Source organism: Rhinatrema bivittatum, chromosome 6 (assembly GCF_901001135.1).
Source record: "Rhinatrema bivittatum chromosome 6, aRhiBiv1.1, whole genome shotgun sequence".
In the NCBI taxonomy this organism is placed as follows: Eukaryota; Metazoa; Chordata; class Amphibia; order Gymnophiona; family Rhinatrematidae; genus Rhinatrema; species Rhinatrema bivittatum.
In genome coordinates this window covers 350,681,533-350,704,911 of record NC_042620.1, presented here as the reverse complement: position 1 = coordinate 350,704,911, position 23,379 = coordinate 350,681,533, and the positions used below count along the sequence as shown (strand labels likewise).

Here is a 23,379-nt window from a genome sequence, read left to right as displayed (position 1 = left end):
CTGACATCAAATTATTTAAAAAGGGGATTAAAACGTGGCTTTTTAAACAAGCCTACCAAGAGCTGTTAGCATAATTATCTTACACTTCTGATTTAATACCAAGGTAATGTATATTTTTATTTTTATTATACTATCTCTACCCTAACTATACTACCTCTCTAAGGGGCGGATTTTCAAACACTACGTGCATGGGTACTTTTGTTCGCGCCACCGGCGCGAACAAAAGTACACCAGATTTTATAAGATACGCGCGTAGCCGTGCCTATCTTATAAAATCCGGGGTCGGCGCACGCAAGGGGGTGCACATTTGTGCAACCTGCGCGCGCCGAGCCCAGCGCGGCCTGCCTGTTCCCTCCGAGGCCGCTCCGATTTCGGAGCGGCCTCAGAGGGAACTTTTCTTCGCCCTCCCCCCACCTTCCCCTCCCTTCCCCTACCTAACCCACCCCCCCGGCCCTATCTAAACCCCCCCTTACCTTTGTCAGCAGGCGTAACTTTGCGCGCATCGCCGGCAGCCCCGCTCTGTCCTCCGGTCCCGGGGGCGTGGTCCGGAGGCCTCAACCACGCCCCCGGGCCGGCACCACGCCCCTGGGCCTGCCCCCGAAACGCCGCGTTGTTTCGGGATCGCCCCCGGACACGCTCCCTCCTTCCCTATTTCAAAAGCCCCGAGACTTACGCGCGTCCTGGGGCTTTACGCGCGCCGGCAGCCTATGCAAAATAGGCGCGCCGGCGTGCAGGGGTTTTAAAATCCGCCCCTAAGTGTTTAAATTTTGATTATTTAGCATACTATTTAGTTTGCTATGTTAATTATATTATGAAATAATGTATTTACTTTTTTCTTCTTTGGAAATGCAAATAATTTTAAATGGTTACTTGCTAACTACTGTAAACCGATTTGATATGCTTGCATGTAAAGTCAGTATATAAAAATTATTAAATAAATAAATAAATTCACCCCGATCTAAAACAAATGTGCACCCATCCCACAGATTTTTATGTTCAGAAATTAATGCCTGCCCAGAACAGGCATTAATTTCTGAGCAGCCCAAAAAGTTGTACAAAAATGGAGAAAATTGTGCCTTTCTGTACATCCTCCAACTTAATATCATGGCAATATTAAGTTGGAGGAACAAAAAAGTTTAAAAGGTTTAAAAAAATTTTTTTTTTAATGTGCCTGCGGTCAGGTTAGGGAAACAGACGTGTCCATTTTCCTAACCTGTGGCTATGCACCAGTTAGGAAAATGAATGATCGAAAATTGAGCGTCCATTTTCCTAACCCACTGACAGCTGACCTCTCCTGGGCGCCCGCTGCAAAGGAGGCGCTAGGGGTGCGCAATTGTCCCAGATACTTCCTTGGCAATGCGACTCTTCATTTAAACATTGCATTGCGCACCCAGGACAGGTGTCTGGGCGCACGTTAGAAAGCGGGCGCTCAAACTGAGCACCCATTTTCCACGCTCATTTATTGAATCAGCCCCAATGTTAGCTGCAGCTAATGGCAAGTTCTCTAGTTGCGCAATATTCTGGTAACTGGTTTTATATATATTTATAAAGGTGTCTATTTGAGTTTCTAGTGAGAGGGTTTGTGATGTCAAAGTCTCACCAGTCAATCAATGTGAGCAATACACCAGTGATGCAAGCAGGATTGCTAAGGACAGGGCAGTTTCCTCCTGCTCCCTCGTACTTCTGGTTCAAGCGGTAAAAGGACTGGCACTACAAGCTTTCATGATCCCTTATTTTATACTTCTCCTGTCCACAATATGCCTAGTCTGGTCATTGCAATGAAGGTCCTGGGCCGGAAGCTAGGCACTAGGGCTCCATCTGGAACCCTGAAATCATGGTCCCTGAATCTAGCCATTAGATGTCACCCCTAAGCAATGACCATGATTCCCTCCTCCTGGAGTCTATGAATGCTGCCTTTGCCACATGCACAGCTGCAGCCAACATAGGACGCAATTAGCCCAACTCAGGGATCAAACCAGGGGCCTTCCACATGACTGTGTACAGCACTGGCCACCTGAGTCATAGGACCAGTACACAATTGCTAATTTTTAACACCGGCCAAGACCTGCACATGCTCCCCATATACTCTTTCTCTCCATTTCCCAGTTTCTAGCAGACACAAACCCAGATACATGCAAATGCACACACAGAAAGACTCAACCACAAACACACACAAAAAAACCACCAATGCATAAAACAGGTAATTCTACAAGTCAATGATAACACTATCTAGAGCAAGCTATTGTAATACTTACTGATTAACATTTTAGCGTGTGGTGACTGGATTCTGATAGAGGAATCCATCCCAGAGATGCTTAGAACTAGCCAAAAGTCTACTACCTTGAATTGGGTTACTTGGCAACTCTGCCATCCATCTCCTTGCTTATTTACTTCTCTGAGACCTCACAAAATGTCAGTGATGTTGTGCAGCTGAAAAAATTCCAGAAATTACATAATTCAGTGAGATTTTAGTGCAACTCTGTAGTGCTACTCTCAACATGGCTACTTGCACTGAACTGCTGCATCATTTTCTAAACAACTCCAGTTGAACATGACCATCAGGCATTTTGCACATGTTTTGGATGCAAAGCCTCATATCTCTGAGTATATATATTTAAAATACAATAGATAATACCAAACTCTTTATCAGGCACAGGGTCAGTCATGGGCCAGGTATCCCAACAGAAGGTGCCGCATTGCAGGATTACACTAACTGGACAATGAACTTGTTTTCTCAGGACAGATTGGTCCAGTCCTGGGGTTTGTCCCATTGCATGCAGGGGCTTGTAGTTTTTATTCTCCTCTTCATGTTCCTGCTTGCAGTGCAGTAAAACTAGGACTGGATCAGCCTGTCCTGAGAAAATGGAGTCACCTAGCAACCTTAGGAATAGAACAGCAGTGGCTATCTATTTTTATGAGGTTGAGGTATATTTTTTAACATGAGATACTAATATAATGATACAAAGTATAGGTTTTACTCAGATGTGATATTGCCTTTTTAGTGAAATATTGTCACCATTGGGACTACAAGTAATTTATGATCTTGATTTACTGTACTGTAGATGGGAGAAGTATAAGGTCTGGAAAGTCCAGTTGCATTGCATACTTATCTCAGATGATCAAATAATATTCAGTAAAGAAAATCTTTATTGTTTTTTACATTTATGGCAATGTTTACCTAAATTGTGAATACCTAACAAGTCTTTATGGATATTTAGTGATAAACCACTGATTTAGTGACACATTGGCTGACTAAGATCCTCTTTCACAAATATTTCAGAGCAAGAGGGCAGTGCTTCATCAGCATGGGAATTACTTTTATTTTATAGGGCATATACAATCCTGCAGCCACTATGTTTGCATTCACAGATATATAGTACATACAATCCTATCAGATAGGCCACTGTTGGAAACAGGATGCTGGGCTTGATGGACCCTTGGTCTGACCCAGTATGGCATTTTCTTATGTTCTTATGTTCTTATGTCATGCTAAGTCTTCTACTAGACATGTTTCCTACTTTGTACAGCCCTGCATATGTCTAGTAGCACTTTAGAAATGATAAATAGTAGTAGTAGTAGTAATTATCTGTGGTCTTAGACACCCTCTGCCAAGCTAGCAGGTCAAGCACAGTCCTCTTGCTTGAGCCACAGGCCTTGCTATTCGTTGAAAGGTACTGGATCTTCCAATACCTTCCTGCCAACATAAATTTTGTCACTTCGTTCTAAACCCCACCCCAGATTTCTTTTCCTCATCTTCTCTGAGAAAGCCATGCTTCATGACAACCCAAATAAAGTACATCTCATTTGGTGTAGAAAAAAAATTCCTTAGAAATGCAGGTTACCCAAAGCACTGATTGTTTAAATGTGTAGTGACAGAAAACAAAACTTAACAATGGGGCAAGTCAACCTGGTGTTCGAGGAGCACAGTAGCTGTCAATGTGGCTGACAGCATAATATATACTGCGCTGAGCAATCATTAGTCAGAAAGGATAAGAAAGCCATGCATTATATTGCTAGCTGAGACTGTAAACTTTAATTATGTTTTAGAATCTGTCAACTGCTTGATGTTTTTATAGGATGTTAACCTTCACCTACTTTTTATTGCATTGTTAATTTTTTCTTCTTCCTTCATTATTACTTCTCCAGCCATCTGTGGGATTTATGACAAAATACTTCAGGTTGCTAAGCAGATAAAGGAAATCGTATGCTTACCTTCAGCAATGGATTATAAAATAATTAAATGACAAATATCTTTAGATTTATGCAGCCTGTGATTTGTTTGTCAAATTCTATAATTCAGTCCTACACTGAGTGTACTCTTTAAATTTGTCATCAAAAGCCTTAATTACCTTCACCAGGAACTTTGTGGTGGGAACATCCAGTAAAGTGCAGATTATTTACTTTATTTCAGAGGATACAGAGAGCTATGCAATCTGAAAAATCATGTTGTTGATATCAAGTCATCAAGTGCCATCCTCGCTATGAAGATTGGCAGTGGTGGCATGACGGCTCTCTCTGTGCTCAGCTAACCTTTTTGATTTGCTCAGTTTTCCAGATTTCATCCAGTTTTGAATGCCATTGATACATCACCCTAAACTCTCTTTTCCACTATATCTTTTGTCCTCTATTCATTTTATTAGCTTATTTAAATGCTATGCAGCTGCAAGAAACATATGTGATTTTAAAAGAAGTTGAAACCATAGACCAGAAGAAAACCCTTTTCAATGGAAAGGAAATTCATGATATGAGGCTGAAAGGGAATAGGACTCATGAAGAATATTAGAACATTCTTCTGGAAGATAAAGGGGCAATGTGGACCTTGTTCCCATAAGACCAACTTCATCCTGCAGTCAGCAGCACAGGCTCAGGTTATGCTCTCATACACCCCCCCCAAATGCAAGGCTAGAAAAGTGTCTGCTCCTGCAGCACATGTCCTGCCTCTGTCCCCAGCCATGCCTGCAAGCTGGTGCTCATGTAGCTCATGGCCTGCCTCTGTCCCAGCCATAGTTGCAAGCCTGCAGTCAGTGCTCAGCACTTATGTCTCACTTGCATCTTCTTGTCCACAATTGCCACAAACCCACAAAACATGTGGGAGCTAGGACCCCTTCCAGGCCTGGAGCTGTAAACTGCTTCTGAACAGCTCTTCTTCCACAGCTCCTGACTAAGCAAGACAGCAGGGCTTGTGCTAGGTTTTTTGCTGCCCTGTGCTAAAAATTACTGTGCAGCACTCTCTCTCCCCCCCCCCCCCCCCCCCCCCCCGATTCATTTAGTTTCTGTCCTGGGCCCATCAAATGAAGCCCAGCTCCGTCCTGCAATCTATATTTCTAAAACTGACATGCTCCCCACCCTACCCCAGAACCCATGGATAGGGAAAGGTATTAGGTACCCTAGGCAAACCTTACAGCCTTGACACATGGCCCCCACATCCTTTACAGACACACACAATTAAATTATGCACTTATAATAAATTTTACATGAAAAAGAACATTTAAAAGTACAGTCTGCTGAGGCAAAAATAACACTTACAACATGCATATTACATTTGCATGCACCTCTGTGGTGCCTATCCGAAAACTCTGCAAAAAATATACTTTGATCTCCAATGGAATTAGACTTTTTGTAATACGTATTGGGTGTGAGCCTGGCCCTCAGAAAGCCATAAAAAAACCAGAATTACAATTACAATATAGTAAACCTCCCATACCAAAACAACCCTAACAACCTTATCTATGAAAAGGTAACACTGAACATATTACACCAAGCCCTAAAACACCAATAAAACTCTTATTAGGAATCTAGGCTGCTATAGATCCCTTCAAGGAAATTATATGCCAGAAAAATACCTCACCCTGGTCACATATGCAGTATACAGACAGACCCCTCACCAAATACAGAATAAAGATGTCAGAAAATATAAACAGAAACGTGCTGAGAAGAACTGAATTGGAACCCACAACAAGCCAGCCTCTACATGCAGAGCAACAATGGAAAAACAGGCTCATCTGCATACTACTCCCAGCATCCCCCGGGAGAGGAGTCCATAGATCACCGCAAGCGATCCAGGGATTGAATTCCACAGCTCCAACTTCCAGAGGCCCCACACCCTTTGCAGTAGAAGATGACCTAATGGCACGTGAATCTCAAACCCTTCAGTTAACTGAGTGAAGATCAATTTAATGGTGGTTAAAAAGGATTGGTAAGTATTAGGGATGTGAATCGTTTTTTGACGATTTAAAAAAATCGTCCGATATTTTTTAAATCGTCAAAAATCGGTACACTGCGCGATACAATAGAAATTTTCACGATTTATCGTGAAAAATCGTTACTCCTGTTAGTGTCCACTAATGGGAGTTATTTGGGGGGAGGGCGGGAAAACCGGCACACCAAAACAACCCTAAACCCACCCCAACCCTATAAAACTAATCCCTTACCTTCCCCCACCCCCCTGAACCCCCCAAAACTTTTTACGAGTACCTGGTGGTCCAGTGGGGGCGCGGGGACCAATCTCCCGCTCTCGGGCCATCGGCGCCATTTTGGCTGCCACTCAAAAATGGCGCCGATGGCCCGATTAAAAAAAACCCCACCCGACCCTTTAAAAATGACCCCTTAGCTTCTCCCACCCTCCCGATCCCCCCAAAACATTTTTAAATTACCTGGTGGTCTAGTGGTGGTCCCAGAAGTGATCTCCCGTTCTCGGGCCGTCGGCTGCCAATCATAAATATGGCGCCGATGGCCCTTTGTCCTTACCATGTGACAGGGTATCCGTGCCATTGGCCGGCCCCTGTCACAGGGTAGGAGCACTGGCTGGCCGGTGCCATCGTAAAGATGGCCACCACCATCTTTAAAGATGGCGCCGGCCAGCCAGTGCTCCAACCATGTGACAGGGGCCAGCCAATGGCACAGATACCATGTCACATGGTAAGGGCAAAGGGCCATTGGCGCCATCTTTATGAGTGGCAGCCGACAGCCCGAGAACAGGAGATCACTCCCGGGACCACCAGGTAATTTTAAAATGTTTTGGGGGGATTGGAAGGGTGGGAGAAGCTAAGGGGTCATCTTTAAAGGGTCGGGTGGGTTTTTTTTTTTTAATGGGCCATCGGCGACATTTTTGAGTGGCAGTCAAAATGGCGCCGATGGCCCGAGAGTGGGAGATCGGTCCCCACGCCCCCACTGGACCACCAGGTACTTGTAAAACATTTTGGGGGGGTTCGGGGGGTGGGGGAAGGTAAGGGGTCAATTTTAAAGGGTCGGGCCTCACTAAAAAAAAATGAACGATGTGAATCGGAACCAATTCCGATTCACATCTCCAGCGATCAGATTTTTTTCTCCCACCAGCCGAACCCGATCGTTAAGACGATCGGGCACACGATTCACATCTCTAGTAAGTATAGCCTTGGGAAATCTTTGGACTTATAAAAGTTTGGTAAAAGGTGAAATAGAGGGATATATTCTTTAGAGTTTGTGTATGTCTGAGGTAATAAGCAAGCCAGAGATAGTTAATTCTAGTGTCTGTCTTTCATACCCACTCAACCCTTGATTTTTAGGCAAGAGACACTTTCTCATTAAAAATCATACTATTGTACCTGTTCTTATTGAAACTTTAATCATCCCCTTGTAGGACACTAGCTGATTACGGTAATTAGTAAATTCACCTGTAAATTTAAAGTACTCTAATTCCAACTCCCTTAGTATCTTAAACTTAAATAGATTAATTAGTAAATACTCCTGTAAATTTAAAGTACTCTAATTCCAACTCCCTTAGTATCCTAAACTTAACTAGGAACTCAATAAAACTAAGATGAAGCTAGCAGTCCAGCAGCAAGAGGGGGGCTTTCCAGTCTTTTGAATTCTATGATTTTTTTACCCGCCGGTGAGAGATTGTATGTGTGCACTTAGTGCAAAGAGCTCCTGGCTCTCAGGGAACGAGTCTGATCTCTGGAGGCTAGAGTAGTAGACTTGGAGGAGCTGAGGCAAACAGAAAGGTACATTGAAGAGACCTTCAGGGACATAGTAGCCAAGTCCCAAATCCAATCTGGAGCAAAGACCTGCTCTTCAGGTAATGTATTGTCCTCTTGCACTGAGGACAAGTCTCCTAGGGCTACTGCCCAGGAGGGAAGGGTTAGGCCGGAAATCATAGTTGGTGATTCAATTATTACAAATGTAGATAGCAGGGTGGCTGGTGGACGTGAGGACCGCCTGGTAACGTGCCTGCCTGCTGCGAAGGTGGCAGACCTCACGCATCACCTAGAAAGGATTATAGACAGAGCTGGGGAGGAGCCGGCTGTTGTGGTACATGTGGGCACCAACGACATAGGAAAATGTGGGAGAGAGCTTCTGGAAGCCAAATTTAGGATTTTAGGTAGAAAAGCTGAAATCCACAACCTCCAGGGTGGCATTCTCTGAAATGCTTCCTATTCCACATGCAGGTCCCCAAAGTCAGGCAGAGCTCCAGAGTTTCAATGCATGGATGAGACGATGGTACAGGGAAGAGGGATTCAGTTTTGTAAGGAACTGGGGAAACATATGGGGAAGGGGGAGACTTTTCCAAAAGGATGGGCTCCACCTTAACCAGAGTGGAACCAAGCTGCTGGCACTAACTTTCAAAAAGGAGATAAAGCAGCTTTTAAACTAGAACAGTCACTCAGCAGTGCATGGTTCAGAGAAATGTATCCTTGAAGGATACTAATGAAACAGGAGAGTTAGGGTATCCCAACAGAGAGGTTCCAATAAAAGCAAACGAAGTCCATGTGCCTAAATGTAAAAAATCACCGAAGATAATGATTTCCAAAACATCCCCAACAACTGAAAAGCAGGTTGTTAATACAAACAAAAACACACTTTGAAATGTCTGTATGCCAATGCCAGAAGTCAAAGAAGTAAGATGGGAGAGTTAGAGTGTATATCAGTAAATTATGAGATTGACATAATTGGCATCACAATGGGACAGTGCTATATCAGGGTACAAATTATATCACAATGATAGGGAGTATCAACTTGGTGGGGGTGTGGCACATTATATCTGGGAGGGTATATATCATACAAGAGACTAAATGCTCAGTAGAATCTATTTGGGTAGAAATCCCATGTGTGTTGGGTAAGTGTATAGTGTATAGTGAAAGACAAAATGGTCAAACAGATGATGAAATGCTAAGAGAAATCAGGGAAGCTAACCAATTTGGCAGTGCAATAATAATGGGAGATTTGAATTTCCTTAATACTGACTGGGTAAATGTAACATCAGGACTTGTTAGAGACATAAAGTTCCTGGATGTAATAAATGACTGCTTCATGGAGCAATTGGTTCAGGAACCAACAAGAGAGGGAACTATTTTAGATTTAATTCTTAGTGGAACGCAGGATTTGGTGAGAGAGGTAACAGTGGAGGGGCCACTTGGCAACAGTGATCATAACATGATCAAATTTAAACTAATAACTGGAAGGGGGACAATAAGTAAATCTGCAGCTCTAACACTAAACTTTCAAAAGGAAAACTTTGATAAAATGAGGAAAATAGTTAGAAAAAACTGAAAGGTGCAGCTGCAAAGATTAAAAGTGTTCAACAGGCATGGACATTGTTTAAAAATACAATCCTAGAGGCGCAGTAGAGATGTATTCCATGCATTAAGAAAAGTGGAAGGAAGGCAAAACGATTACCATCATGGTTAAAAGCTGAGGTGAAAGAGGCTATTTTAGCCAAAAAAAAATCCTTCAAAAATTGGAAGAAGGATCCATCTGAAGAAAATAGGATAAAACATACGCATTGTCAAGTTATGTGTAAAACATTGATAAGACAGGCGAAGAGAGAATTTGAAATGAAGTTGGCCATAGAGGCAAAAACTCATAATAAAAACTTTTAAAATATATTCAAAGCAAGAAGCCTGTGAGGGGGTTAAAGAGGCTCTTAGGGAAGATAAGGCCATTGCAGAAAGACTAAATTAATTCTTTGCTTCCCTGTTTACTAATGAGGATAAGAACATAAGGTGGAGGATAAGGTGTTTGAAAAGGGGATGGAACAGCTTCCCTATGAGGATAGGCTGAAGAGATTAGGGCTGTTCAGCTTGGAGAAGAGACGGCTGAGGGGGGATATGATAGAGGTCTTTAAGATCATGAGAGGTCTTGAACGAGTAGATGTGACTCGGTTATTTTCACTTTCGAATAATAGAAGAACTAGGGGGCGTTCCATGAAGTTAGCAAGAATCACATTTAAGACTAATCGGAGAAAATTCTTTTTCACTCAACGCACAATAAAGCTCTGGAATTTGTTGCCAGAGGATGTGGTTAGTGCAGTTAGTGTAGCTGGGTTCAAAAAAGGTTTGGATAAGTTCTTGGAGGAGAAGTCCATTAATGGCAATTAATCAATTTTACTTAGGGAATAGCCACTGCTATTAATTGCATCAGTAGCATGGGATCTTATTAGTGTTTGGGTAATTGCCAGGTTCTTGTGGCCTGGTTTTGGCCTCTGTTGGAAACAGGATGCTGGGCTTGATGGACCCTTGGTCTGACCCAGCATGGCAATTTCTATAAGAACATAAGAAAATGCCATACTGGGTCAGACCAAGGGTCCATCAAGCCCAGCATCCTGTTTCCAACAGTGGCCAATCCAGGCCATAAAAACCTGGCAAGTACCCCAAAACTAAGGCTATTCCATGTTACCATTGCTAATGGCAGTGGCTATTCTCTAAGTGAACTTAATAGCAGGTAATGGATTTCTCCTCCAAGAACTTATCCAATCCTTTTTTAAACACAGCTATACTAACTGCACTAACCACATCCTCTGGCAACAAATTCCAGAGTTTAATTGTGCGATGAGTAAAAAAGAACTTTCTCCGATTAGTTTTAAATGTGCCCCATGCTAACTTCATGGAGTGCCCCCTAGTCTTTCTACTATCCGAAAGAGTAAATAACCGATTCACATCTACCCGTTCTAGATCTCTCATAATTTTAAACATCTTATCATATCCCCCCTCAGCCGTCTCTTCTCCAAGGATGTTGGGGAGATACCAGTTCTGGAGATGGTTTTCAGGGGTGATGAGTCAGACGAACTGAACCAAATCACTGTGAACCTGGAAGATGTAGTAGGCCAGATTGACAAACTAAAGAGTAGCAAATCACCTGGACTGGATGGTATGCATCCTAGGGTACTGAAGGAACTAAAAAATGAAATTTCTGATCTATTAGTTAAAATTTGTAACTATCATTAAAATCATCCATTGTAACTGAAGACTGGAGGGTGGCCAAAGTAAACCCCAATATTTAAAAAGGGCTCCAGGGGCGATCCGGGTAACTATAGACCAGTGAGCCTGACTTCAGTGTCGGGAAAAATAGTGGAAACTATTCTAAAGATCAAAATCATAGAGCATATAGAAAGACATGGTTTAATGGAACACAGTCAACATGGATTTACCCAAGGGAAGACTTGTCTAACAAATCTGTTTCATTTTTTTAAGGGGGTTAATAAACATGTGGATAAAGGTGAACTGGTAGATGTAGTATATTTGGATTTTCAGAAGGTGTTTGACAAGGTGCCTCATGAGAGGCTGCTAAGAAAAGTAAAAAGTCATGGGATAAGAGGCAATGTCCTTTCGTGGACTACAAACTGGTTAAAAGACAGGAAACCGAGAGTAGGATTAAATGGTCAATTTTCTCAGTGGAAAAGGGTAAACAGTGGAGTGCCTCAGGGATCTGTACTTGGACCGGTGCTTTTCAATATATATATAGAAATGATCTGGAAAGGAATACGACGAGTGAGGTTATCAAATTTTAAGACGATACAAAATTATTCAGTGGATTGTGATACATTACAGGAGGACCTTGCAAGACTGGAAGATAGTACATCCAAATGGCAGATGAAATTTAATGTGGACAAGTGCAAGGTGTTGCATATAGGTTCCATATTAGGAGCTAGCACCAGGAAAAAGATCTAGGTATCATAGTGGATAATACTTTAAAATCTTCGGCTCAGTGTGCTACAGCAGTCAAAAAAAGCAAACATAATGTTAGGAATTATTAGGAAGGGAATGGCTAATAAAACGGAAAATGTCATAATGCCTCTGTACTGCTCCATGGTAAGACCACACCATGAATACTGTGTACAGTTCTGGTCGCTGCATCTCAAAAAAGATATAGTTGAATGGAGAAGGTACAGAGAAGAGCAACCAAAATGATAAAGGGGATGGAACAGCTCTCCTATGAGGAAAGGCTGAAGAGGTTAGTAGGGATGTACAGAATGAAAAAAATTCATTGCGATTCGGAATTCGTTTCACCGGGACCCACATCCATTGTATTTGTTTCATAGGGGGGAAAACCAATTTGGTGATTAGTTCTATTCGTTTTCCGATTTCCCATTAAAGTCAATGGGGGAAATATTTGCAGCCTATTTTTGGCTGCAGAATTGGAGTTTTCGTATCAATTTTGATGAAACCTCTGGGGAGTAATCATCAGTGTTGCTAATTGGATGGTGGACCCTTGGGCCGGCCTGGCGGAATGGAGAGCTCCGCCGAAGAAGGTAGGCTGGGAGGCGGAATCACAGCGGACGGGCAGATGGAGTCTTCACCCTGGAGATCCGAGATCTCCCCCAGGAGGAGCCCGTAGGGATCCGGACTACTGGGACTTAAGTGACGGCAGCAAGACTAATGGCGAATGATGGAACTTCACCCTGGAAGTCCAAGATCCCCCCAGGAGGAGCCCATAGGGACCAGGACCGCTGGGACTTAGGAGACGGCAGTGAGATGAGTGGAAGATGATCCGAAGGTCGAGGCAGGCAGCAGGCATGGAGAGTCGGAAGCAAGCCGGGGTCAGAAGCCAGAGAAACTAACCAGAGGCTGGATCAAGATCCGGAAAAGTCGGTACAGGAACAACAGGAGCGGAATCAGGGTCAGCAGGAGCGGAAGCAGGATCAGCAGGAACGCTACTGGAATACAATGAGACACTCAGAAGAGAGACCTCATTGCAAGGCAGCTCCATGCAGGCAGACGCCGGCTTAAATACTTTGCCAGCGTCTGAAGTCAGCTTGGGGGCTGTCCAGCACTTCTGGGTGCTGGACCTTTAAATTGACGTTCTTCGCCCGCGCTTCCGAGGGGATGGAGTCAGTGGCGGGCCGGGACCGCAACAGTACCCCCTCCCTTATGCCCCCTCTTCAAGGGACCCGGTTTACTAGGATGAGCCAAGTGGAATTGCCGCAAGAGAGATTTGTCCAGGATGTTGCGAGCAGGCTCCCAGGTGTTGTCTTCAGCACCACAGCCTTCCCAAGGCAGCAAGTACTCCCATCGACGGTTTAAGAAACGAATGTCAAGGACCTCCCTAACCTGGTATCTGTGATCCTCGGTAGTAGATGAGACCGCTTCATCCGGAGGACGTCGGTGAAATCGGGAGAGGACTACCGATTTAAGGAGGGAGTCATGGAATACGTTGTGGATGCGTAGCGTGGTAGGCAAGCGTAAGTGATAGGATACCATCCCAATATGTTCTGCCACTCAGAATGGTCCACAATATTTAGGTGCTAGTCTCCTAGAAGGCAGCCTGAGGTGGATATTCTTGGTGCTGAGCCAGACTCGATCTCCCGGGAGAAATACAGGTGCTGGCTGACGATGTCGGTCGGCATGTCTTTTGGCTGTCCTGGCCACAGCAGTGAGCTTATCTTGGATGGAATTCCAGAGTCCATATAACTGCTGAGCTGACATTTGGGCTGCTGGTGATGGTACGGACACTGGCAGGGGTAAAGGTGGCTTAAGTTGTTTTCCGTACACTGCTTGAAAAGGGGATTTCCCAGTAGCAGAGTGAATCTGGTTATTATAGGAAAACTCTACCCAGTTGTCCTGCTTGTCTTTAACAAAAGCCCGAAGGAACGTCTTTAGGGAGCAGTTCATCCATTCTGTTTGCCCGTTGCTTTGTGGATGAAATGCTGTAGAGAAGCTGAGTTGTACTTCGAATTTTTTGCATAATGCCTTCCAATATCGAGCCGTAAACTGCGGGCCTCAATCCGAGACAATGTCTTGCGGGAGTCCATGAATGCAGAAGATATGTTGGGCAAACAGTAGTGCCAGCTCTGGTGCAGATGGCAATTTGACTAATGGCATGAAATGAGCCATTTTAGAAAAACGGTCCACCGTGACTCAGATGACTGGTAAATCAACCACAAAGTCTGTAGCTATATGAGTCCAAGGTTCGGTGGGGACTGGCAGTGGCTGCAATAACCCCCATGGCTGACCAATTTATGGTTTCTGTTTGGTACACGTGGGACAGGAACTCACATAGGTAAAGACGTCTCGACGTACATTTGGCCACCAGTAGTAGCGGTTTAGTAAATCCAGCATCCTGTCTCGACCGGCATGACCCCCTGACAAGGAATTGTGAGCCCAGCTGAGAACCCTCTTTTCTGGAGACGCTTGGGAACTACTGTTCTCTCTTGTGAACTTACGGTTACTGCTGCCAGGCTAATCTTGGCTGGGTCTAGGATGTATTGAGGACGCTCCTCCTCCTCTTCTATCTCCGAAGTTCGAGACAGAGCATCAGCACGTACATTTTTTGCTGCTGGGTGATAGCGAAGAGTAAAGTCGAATCGATTAAAAAAAAGAGACCACCTGGCTTGTCTGGGGTTTAGTCATTGTGCTTGGCACAGGAACTCTAGGTTCTTGTGGTCAGTGTATACGGTGACTGGATGAATCGCACCCTCAAGCCATTGTCTTCATTCTTCAAAGGCAAATTTAAATGCCAGGAGTTCCTTGTCCCCGATGCTGTAATTGCATTCGGCTGGGGAAAATTTTCTAGAGAAGTAGGAGCATGGGAGCAACTGGCCCGAGTCGGAGTGTTGGCTAAGTATTGCTCCTACGGCAATGCTGGACGCATCCACTTCTACGACAAAAGGGCGTTGCGGGTCTGGGTGGTATAAACAAGTGTCCATCAAAAAGGCCTGTTTTAACTCCTCAAAGGCTCAACAAGCCGCTTCCGGCCATTCTTTAGCATCTGCTCCTTTTCGAGTCAAAGTGGTAAGCGGTGCTACCTTCAGAGAATAGTGAGGAATAAAATGTCTTTAAAAGAGAGATGCTGCACTCGTAAGTCATAGTATACCTGGATGACGTTCCAATCTATTCCCGAGATCTACAGTCTCACCGTCAACATGTCAGACAAGTGCTACAGGTCTTGAAGGACAATCAATTGTACGCCAAGCTCGAGAAATGTATGTTAACACTTCGTTCATAAGATTTTGGAAGACTGCCCGAGCGTTACACAACCCAAATGGCATTACTAGGTATTTGTAATGCTCGTCTCTCGTATTAAAGGCAGTCTTCCATTCATCTCCCAGATGGATGCGGACTAAGTTGTAAGCTCCTCGCAAATCGAGCTTGGTAAAAACTTAGCTCCCTGTAATCTGTCTAGGAGCTCTGGAATTAAAGGTAGCGGGTAGCGATCCCATTTAGTAATGGCGTTCAAGCCTCTGTAGTCGATACATGGTCTGAGTGTACCATCCTCCTTTCCCACAAAGAAAAACCCTGCTCTGGCAGGGGAACGAGAAGGACAGATGAATCCTTTAGCAAGATTTTCAGTGATGTAGTCAGACATGGCTTGCGTCTCGGGCAGGGATAATGGATACACTCAGCCACGTGGCAGCGTGGTACCAGGCAGTAAGTCTATCGCGCAGTCAAAGGGCCAATGACGAAGCAGTATCTCCGCTTTTTTCTTTGAGAAGACCTCTGCGAAATCCTGGTGAGGTGCGGGAGGCAGTACGGAAGTGTTTAGCAGAGATACTGTGGGAGGACCCGGAACCTTAAGACAATTGGTAAAGCAAGAGGAGCTCCATTGAGCTATTTGTAGCATAACCCAATGGATTATAGGAGAGTGTTGCTGCAGCCACGGCAACCCCAACACCACTGGATGCACTGCCTTTTCCAAAACTAGAAAAGATATTTCCTCCGAATGTAGCGCACCTGTCCGGAGAGTCAGAGGCATAGTGGAAACGGAGATGCTTCTGGGCAAAACTGTCACATGGATAGACGTAATACATAGCAGAGGACTCCGCGGGACTGTAGGCAGCTGCAGTTGTTGCACCAGATCGGATAGAATGAAGTTTAATGGTTTAATGGTTTATTAAATTTTATATACCGACACATCGGACAAGCCTTCACATCGGTTTACACAGCATAAACAAAATCAGAAATACAATATTCATAAAATAGTAACAGCTAAAAAACTATATAGAGTAAAAGAATAAATTAGCTGTTAAGAAAGATAAAACTCTTAAAAATTAATCAAATAAATATAGTCATAAAACATTAATATAAAAACATATTAAACTAAATGACGTACTAATAGAATAAAAAGGGTAACTCCTCAAGATGGTTTACAGATAAAGCATGCTAATACTATGTTGCTTATTTCTGACAGTGCTGGTTAACTGATTCCTACTCTTCAAATGCGCATTTAAACAGCCAGGTCTTTAGTTCGGCTTTGAATTGCTTTTTTTCGGTAGTAAGTCTCAATGAGGTAGGTAAAGAGTTCCAGACTTTTGTTCCTGCGATAGATATAACACGCTCCCTTACATGGGATAATCTAGCTGATTTGATGGTAGGGATTGAAAGAAGTCCTTTGTCTGCCGATCGCAAGTCTCTTTGAGGTACGTGAAGACGTATTGATGTGTTCAACCACTCAGTATGTTCGCCATAAATAACATTATGGATTATGCAAGCCGCTTTATACTGGATTCGGTATTAAACTGGAAGCCAATGCAGTTTAATCAGTGTTGGTGTAATGTGGTCACATTTTCTCTGACCGGTCAAAATCCGTGCTGCAGCATTCTGCAGGACCTGCAAGGGGCGGATGCTGGACTATGGCAATCCAAGAAGGAAAGCATTGCAATAATCGAGATTTGCGAATATAAGACACTGTAAAACAGATCTAAAATCGGTAAATTCTAAAAACGGTTTTAATCTTTGTAGCGTAAGTAGTTTATAATAACCGTCTCTCAACTTTAAAGAAATATGTTTTTTAAAAGAGAACTCAGTATCAATAATAATGCCTAAATCACGAGTATTAAAGCAAGGATTTATCTTTACGGTATCAGAGAAAGACAACGACGGGATGCTAGTAAGGTGGCATTTACGTTCGAGAAATAAAATTTCCGTTTTGTTTGCATTTAAAATTAGGTGTAAGTGATGAAGTAATTTTTTTAGAGATGACATATATATTTTAATTAATGCTAGCGTATCTTCAATAGACATTTCTATAGGTACTAAAAATTGGATGTCGTCTGCATATACATAAAATTTCAATCCCAGACCGTTTAAAAAATGACAAATTGGTAAAACATAAATATTAAAAAGTGTGGCAGACAACGTAGATCCCTGAGGAACACCTGTAGCTAAGGTCACCTTTTCTGATAAAATATTATTGATTTTATTTGGTATGAGCGGTTAATAAGAAAAGAGGAGAACCACTTAAAAACTGTGCCATTTATCCCAATCTCAGTTAAACATTTCAATAAGATAGTATGATCCACAGTGTCAAATGCCGACGACAAATCCAGCAAGACTAAAATGTAACTTTTTCCAGTATCAAAGCCTCTTAAAACTGTGTCCATAAGAGCAATAAGCAACGTTTCAGTGTTAAAATATTTTCGAAACCCAAATTGATTGGGGAACAGAATATTATTAGATTCTAAATAAGTATCAAGTTGTTTTTGAGAAACCTTTTTTAAAAATTTTTGCTAAAAATGATAAATTTGAGATAGGTCTGTAATTACTTAATTGTTTACTATCTAATGTCGTTTTTTTTAATATAGGTTTAACTATTGCGTTTTTTAATATATCAGGAACAATGCCTTCATTTAGAGAAGCATTAACAATGGTAGTAATAACGGGTGCTATGGTTTCGGTAACCGATTTAAGGTAGGAAACTTGAATAGGGTCCAAAGGATGTTTAGCAGGGTTTAGTTTTTTGATATAACATTCAATTTCTAAACTGGAGACAGATTTGAATAATGACCAATTGATGTCAGGTTTTGTTGGCATAAAAACTTCTTGAGTAGAACAGATATTATTATTATTCAGAATTAACAGCTCAATTTTTTCTTTAAAAAAGATTGCGACTTCGTTGCATTTATTCTCAGAAAGACCTTCAACTGTAGTAGGGGATTTTGTTAGGTTTTTAACAATACTAAAGAGTTCTCTAGGGTTATGCATTGAAGCCTCTAAGTTCCCTCCTGCTCCAGAATCTATAAAGGCCAAAGTGTGGAAAGACCCTCCCGGGTATTCCAACGTCACAGGAACTGTACATTGAGGAGCAGAATTAACACAGCCTAGGGGTAGCCCCTCCGTACTGCCTAGGCTTGAGAGTTTTCCGGACGCTCCGTGCACTGGGCTAGAAAATGTCCCTTTCTGCCACAGTACAAACATAGCCCCAGCGTGTGGCGCCTCCGCCTCTCCTCTGCCGTCAGAGGCGTGCGACCTATCTGCATAGGTTCTTCAGGTGACAAATCTGCGTGTGTTCCTCTTTGACCAGAGGATGTCGTCATGGGTCTAGGCCGTTAAATCCCCTTACCAACGACCGGGCCAGACGCCGACCACGCGGCTGAGCTCTCCGCGCCGCCCACCCGCACGGCTCGCCGCCCACCCCGACGGACCAAGCAGCCAATCGCCGAGAGCGGAGGGCCCTTTAAATTTACCAGCTCCCGGGCGCCGCTCCTCTTCAGCACGCCGCAGCCGCTGCCGATAGGAAGGAGGGGGAGGCCTGCGCGATCGGCGCCCAGACCCGCCGGGGTAAGGCCTTTAAATCCCCTTACCTACGACTGGGCCAGACGCCGACCACGCGGCTGAGCTCTCCGCGCCGCCCACCCGCACGGCTCGCCGCCCACCCCGACGGACCAAGCAGCCAATCGCCGAGAGCGGAGGGCCCTTTAAATTTACCAGCTCCCGGGCACCGCTCCTCTTCAGCACGCCGCTCCTCTTCAGCACGCCGCAGCCACTGCCGATAGGAAGGAGGGGGAGGCCTGCGTGATCGGCGCCCAGACCCGCCGGGGTAAGGCCTTTAAATCCCCTTACCCACGACCGGGCCAGATGCCGACCACGCGGCTGAGCTCTCCGCGCCGCCTACCCGCACGGCTCGCCGCCCACCCCGACGGACCAAGCAGCCAATCGCCGAAAGCGGAGGGACCTTTAAAATCCACCAATTTCCTAGAAGCAGCAAAACTGCGCCGAGACCTGCCAAACCCCGCCCACCAGCCAGCGCCGAGACCTACTAAACCCCGCCCACCAGCCAGCGCCGCCAATCAGAACGTGCCCTGCTGGGCCTTAAATCTGTACGCGGTGCGGCGCCGCGCGCCGAGCGTCGCACGCCGAAGGAGCGCACCAAAGGGGCAGGTCCCTTTGTGCGCCCCTTCGTGCAGCCCCGAGCAAAGGCTGCCGCCTATAGTACTGTCCAACTATTTGTCTAACTTCCAATTCCGCCTTCACTGGCTGCTTCTCGCCTTATTACTATTTTTTGAAACATCCTGTCTAAAACTGTATCTTTTGAAACATCCTGTCTAAAACTGTATTATCTGACTGCCACTCATTAATTGTCCCCAGTAAATCTCTGCCAACCCCCTCCTCTCAACGATGCCACCTCTTACATGCTCCTGCTCCACCACTTACCAAAATAGTTACCCCTCAAAATTATTCTTCCCCCCGTCCAACCCCCCCACTCCTATAAAAAGGCGTCTGACCACCGTTCCCATATCCCCTTCCACGCATTTCCTTACCGTATCCCTTATTTCACTCCTCCTCTTTAATGCTCAATTGTTGCAACAGAAAACTCACCTTCTCCATGACCTATTAACTGACTCCAAACCTGATATTTGTGCTGTGACTGAAACATGGTTTAAACCCTCTGATACTCTCCTCATCAACCAATTCCCCATTGAAATATATGATATTTTCTCTATTCCCCGCAAAAAGAAAAGAGGAGGTGGCTTACTCCTAATTGCCAAGAAGGAACTCAAACTCAAACTGCAAATTTGCCATATCCCCACCCAATATGAAGTAGGTCTCTTCAAATCAAACGCACTGCAAATCTGCTTGATCTACACCCCCCCGGGTCTGCTAGAAAAAGACCCCTCTCCTCTCATTGAATTGCTTACTGACTCACTCTCACCTGACATCCCTACCATTCTCCTTGGCGACTTCAATCTTCATGTTGACTCTATCCCACAATCACCCCCATGCGAAGCGTTCATCTCTTCCCTAGATGCAATGGGTTTCACTCAAATCATTCACTCCCCAACCTGTCACTTTAGTTAAAACTCCATTTTGTAGGGATATTAAGATGTGCATACATTGTTTCTACACAATAAAGTTGCATAAGATCGGACATTTGGTTGCTTATTGTGTACTTTTGCTCTCACGCCGAGAATACGGCACCGGGTGTATTGAAACATATCACGGTAGCGTCAGGACGCCAACGTGAATTATACAGTCTTTCACGGGACAAAATCCCGGCTCACCCTGTACACGGACAAAAGAAAACACGCAAACACCGAAGTAGTCGGAAGTGGAGACACCAATCTCCACAATTATCTCACTCCACATCTAGGGATTCTACGCCACGACGATCCGAGACTTCATCAAAAGGTCTCGATCTAAGCACAGGGAAAGGTCCCCATCAAGAGAGACAACTCAGAGACCATCAGGGCACATACATAGACACAGGCACCATTCACTTCATGAAACAGTGCCAAAAAAGACTTCGGAATGGGAAGTCAGCCTGTCCACCTTCAGGTCCTCCAGAAGTCAGCACCCTATGGCACATTCACATCAGTCGCCCATATGCCTCACTTCTTCTCACACTTCCACGTCTTCACATAGTTCTTCTAAAGGACTAGAAGATACATCTCAACCACCGGCAGAACCATTGCCACAGCATTCTGGCAAAGCAGTCATGCTGCCTAAGACAAAGGAAGCTTTCTGGCAATTATCACAATCGCTTGCAGGATTCTATGAAACTCTAGAATCCTCGTACAAAATGACAAATCAACCACTGGACGCCGCTGCTGAACTTAATGTTCAACCTTCATGGGAGCCATCGGCAGAACCCTCCGTATCACCAGTTCCAGACCGGTCTCCATCCCCAATTACAAAACAAGACATTCAAGGAGATTCTACGTCCCCACCTACATCTCCTTCATCATCGACAGGTTTCCCGTCGGATCCGCAAGAACAACCGCAGGAACCATATTCCCCGCCAGAAGACCTCTCGTACCCTCGATTTTTGGAGAAACTAGGTACCATTTTGCATTTAGATGTACAAAAAGAATCCGATCCCAGATCAGAAACCTTAGGTTGCTACACAGTGTTCTCCAAAAATCTTGGGAAGCACCTCAATCTTTGTCAGCGGTCTCAAGGAAATCCGACATCAAGTTTCGGATGAAGAAAGATCCACCTTATGCGCTACCGCAACTTCCCCATGAGTCTATAGTGGTAGAATCGGCGATGCAACAGTTCAAAAGATCAAAAACTCACTCTATTTACCCACTGACCAAAGACAATAGGTATTTGGACGAATTTGGACGGAAGGTGTACCAAAACGCAATATTAACTGCTAGAATTATTCATCACCAATTTTATATGGTGCAATATTTATATGAATGCATTCAGGCGACAAAGGGTATGCTCTCCTCCACGGTGGATCAACCACCTCAAACGCTCCATGATATGGAGGAGTGCTCCAGACACCTCCTTCGGTCAGTGTATGAAGGCCTGGAAACATCATCCAGAGCATCTGCATCAGCCTTAGCGGCCCGTCGCATGGCGTGGTTACGTTCCAGTTCCATAAGAGAAGATTTACACGAAAAACTGGCAAATCTACCATGTGCGGGAGATAACCTTTTTGGTACCAGGTTCCAAGACATGGTGGGAAAACTAAAGGACGAAGCAATAGCCATACATTCGTTACAGACACAACCAGATTACACGGCCTCACAATGTTACTACCCTTACAATCAGCGATCTTCTTACGGGCACAGACCTTATAGGTCTTATCAATCTTACTAACCTCAAACATACCCGTCATATCAACGACCACAACAACAGCAACAACAAGCCCCACTTCATCGTAGGGGTAAACCTCGCAATCAGAGGCAGCAGACCCAGCAGCCGGCAACTGCGATTAAACCAACGCAGTCTTTTTAGACTTACAGCCACCACCACAAAACTTAACACCACCAGGAAGAATCCAGTCATGTCTAGCAGTGTGGGAACAGATTACTTCAGACCAATGGGTGCTAGAAATAATACGTCAGGGTTATCAACTTCAATTTACAACAAAACCACCATTACCCTACCTTCCCACACTAAAAATTCAGAGATCTCAGTTACAACTAGCGGAAGATATTGCAAGCCTACACAATCAGCAGGTCATCAAACTACTATCCCGGAAACAGCAAAACACAGGATTTTACTCCCCATACTTCCTGATACTAAAGAAATCAGGTGCCCTACGCCCCATCCTTGACCTTTGGGAACTCAACAAATTCCTGACCAAAGAGAAATTCAAAATGGTATCCTTAAAGTCAATTCTTCCTCTAATGCAACCCAACGATTGGATGTGCTCCATCGACCTGAAGGATGCATACACTCATATTCCAATCCATCCATCCTCTTGGCGTTACCTATGCTTTCGGTACAAGCATCAGCACTACCAGTACAAGGTACTCCCCTTTGGATTAGCGGCTGCACCCAGGGTGTTCACCAAATGCATGGTAGTGGTGGTGGCTCATCTCAGACAACAGGGTATGGCAATCTTTCCATATCTGGACGATTGGCTCATAATATCCTCGACTCGAGAGATATTGATCGATCATCTCCAAAGAGTAATACAATGCTTATAGGCATTAGGACTAGTGATCAATTTTCAGAAATCACATCTGCAACCAACACAGCAGCTGCAGGTTATAGGAGCATATCTGGACACCACTTGGAGCAGAGCATACCTCCCATCGGAAAGAGGGTTACAACTACATCATCTTCTACATCACTTGAACAACACTCAAAGATGCTCAGCGAGACAAGTGTTAGTAGTCTTGGGTCACATGGCGGCAGCCAATTTCACAGTTCCCAACACCAGACTACATATGAGACGTCTGCAGTGGGGACTGAAAAGTCAGTGGAAGCAACACACACGACCATTAACACAGAAAATAAGACTAATGTCCGAGATGAAGAAGGACATAGCATGGTGGCTTTCCCAATCAACCCTCTCCAAGGGAGCACTCTTCCGTCCTCCTACACACAACGCAGTCCTAACCACAGACGCATCGCGGAAGGGTTGGGGAACGAATCTCGAAATTTATGAAATGCAAGGACTATGGACACTAGCAGAACAAAACCTACAGATAAATTTGTTGGAACTCAGAGC

At 44.4% G+C, this 23,379-nt stretch overlaps 1 protein-coding gene across 1 annotated transcript in view; it reads left to right on the top strand.

Moving 5' to 3' along the window:
* Positions 1-23,379, top strand: part of LOC115094735 (adhesion G-protein coupled receptor G4-like) — a 225,188-nt gene that overhangs the window by 66,447 nt on the left and 135,362 nt on the right. The window lies entirely within an intron of this gene.